This window comes from Cicer arietinum, unplaced genomic scaffold (genome assembly GCF_000331145.2).
Source record: "Cicer arietinum cultivar CDC Frontier isolate Library 1 unplaced genomic scaffold, Cicar.CDCFrontier_v2.0 Ca_scaffold_6412_v2.0, whole genome shotgun sequence".
NCBI lineage: Eukaryota > Viridiplantae > Streptophyta > Magnoliopsida > Fabales > Fabaceae > Cicer > Cicer arietinum.
In genome coordinates, this window is record NW_027340059.1 from 4,238 (window position 1) to 6,887 (window position 2,650).

At 35.2% G+C, this 2,650-nt stretch overlaps 1 long non-coding RNA gene across 1 annotated transcript; it reads left to right on the forward strand.

Annotated features, from left to right (window-relative positions):
* Positions 1–424, forward strand: LOC140919218 (uncharacterized). The gene is made up of 2 exons (XR_012161779.1): positions 1–119; positions 235–424. It is a non-coding gene; the product is annotated as an uncharacterized lncRNA (long non-coding RNA).
* The last annotated feature ends 2,226 nt before the right edge of the window (positions 425–2,650 follow it).

A 2,650-nucleotide genomic window follows, 5' to 3' on the forward strand; every position in this document is an offset into this window, starting at 1 on the left:
TGTGGCGAATGCCGCAGACTGATGTTTTTTTTTTCTTTTCCAGTTATATAAATATGTTTATTCAATGGATTTGATTATGTTGTGTTATGCTTGTTTCGCTTAATTCCTCGGTTCTGTTGGTATATTCAAGTCCTTCAAATCTTCAATGATATTTTGGTTTATAATTACATATATATGTTATTTATCACAGGATTCTGATTTGATGTCTTGTAATTTATAACTTTGATGGCACAGAAATTTGAAATAGTCATTGAGGATCAAGCTGGAAAACAGTTCAAATGTAGGATCAATTGAGGAAGCCGAAATGACAAATCAATGGATTGATTTATTTAGGGATTTGATATATGAATACTTGATTTGCTCGGCATTGTAAAGACATCCACAACTTTCTCTTTTTGTTATGAGCATTTTAAGATTCCCTTCATTAAGTGGCTACAAACCTTTTTGTGAATCCCCAAAACAAAAGTAAAAAAATGAAATTCATCCGTAAATATAAATTACTTTATTACTTTTTTTTTAATTGAAATTATTTTAGTATAATTTCATGAAAAACTTGAATCTAAAATAGATTTTCTTTTTGCAGTACGGGTACCTGGTCGCATGTGCAAGAGCAAAGTGATCGTTATATTTTTTTTAGTTTTCCTACTTTTATGGTTGCATGTGCAAAAGTGAAGTGGTCATTATAATTTTTTAGCTTTCTTACTTTCATTTCTACGACTCAAGTGGATATGCTTTGATTGCTTGTTGCTCATTCAGGTTAGGACTAAAAACTAAAATATTTGGATTCTTACCCCATTTTCAACATGTTTTCTGTTTTGTGTCTACCTAATTCAGCATGCCTTGAATTATTTAGTACTTGGTTTACACATTATATTAATGATTTTGTCTATAGGTTTGAAGTAGGACACATAAGATTTTGCCTTTAAGTGAAACTATTTACTACTTGGGTTTGCACTTTGCACACGTGTCAGTATATTGGAACCCTAAAACCAAAATCTGAAACCCTTAACATGAAACCCTAATATTGGAACCCTAAACCCGAAACCCTAAACCCAAAATCCTAAACTCGAAACACTAAACTCGAAACTTTAACTCGAAATCCTAAACCCAAAAATCTAAACTCGAAACCCTAAATTCGAAACACTAAACCCTAAACCCGAAACGCTTAACCTGAAACCCTGAACCTGAAACTCTAATCATGAATCCCTAAACCCTAAACCCAAAACTAGAAACCCTATACCTAGAACCAAAAATCCAAAATCCGAAACGCGAAAATCTAAACCCCAAACCTCAAACCATAAACCCGAAACCCGAAACCCAAAACTCTAAACCCGATACCAAAAACTGTAAACCCGAAACCCTAAACCTGAAACCCTAGACTTAAAACCCTAATCCTGAAACCCTAAACACGAAACCATTAACTCAAAACCTTAATGTCGAAACCCTAAACCCTAAATCCAGAAACTCGAAACCCTAAACGCAAAACCCTAAACCCAAAATCTTAAACAAGAAATTCTATACCCGAAACCCTAAACCCAAAACTCTAAACCTGAAACACTAAACTCGAAACTTAAACCAGAAATCCTAAACCCTAAACCCTAAACCCTATACCCTAAACGTGAAACCCTAAACCCGAAACCTTAAACTTGAATCCCGACACCCTAAACCTGAAACTCTAAAACTAAAACCCTAATCCTGAAACACTTAACTTGAAACCCTAAACACGAAACCCTTAACTTGAAACCCTAAAAATGAAACCTTAATGTTGAAACCCTAAACCCGAAACCCAAAACCCGAAACTCGAAACCCAAAACTAGAAACCTTAAACCTAAATCCAGAAACTCTAAACTCGACACTCAAATTCCGAAATCCTAAACCTGATACCCTTAACTCGAAACCCAAAATCCTTAACCTGAAACCCTAAACCCGAAACCAGAAACCAGAAACTTTAAACCTAAACCCAGAAACCCTATACTCGAAACCCTAAACCCAAAATCCTAAACCTGAAATCTTAAACCTGAAATCCTAAACTCGAAACCCGAAACTAAAAATTCTAAATCCTAAACCCTAAACCCCAAATCTGAAACCGTTAACCTGAAACCCTAATCCTGAAATCCTTATCCCGAAACCCTAAACCCAAACATAGAAACCCTATACCTAGAACAAAAAACCCAAAACCCGAAACCCTAAATCCTAAACCCGAAACTCGAAACCCTAAACATGAAACCCTATACTTGAAACCCTAAATCAGAAACCTTAATCCTGAAACCCTAAACCTAAAACCTTTAACCTAAATCCAGAAACCCTAAACTCGAAATCCTAAACCCAAAACCCTAAACCCTAAACCTTAAACCCTAAACCCGAAAACCAAAATCCTAAACCCGAAACCTTAAAACCGAATCCGGAACGCTTAATCTGAAACCTTAATCTTGAAACTCTAAACCTGAAACATTAAACTCGAAACTTAAACCCGAAATCCTTAACCCAAAAATCTAAGTTCAAAATCCTAAACCTGAAATCCTAAATGCTAAACCTGAAACCCTAATTTCGATACCCTAAATCTAAAACCCAAAACCCTAAATCCAAAACCCTAAACCATAAACCCAAAAATCTAAACTCGAAACCCTAAACCCAAAAATCTAAACTCGAA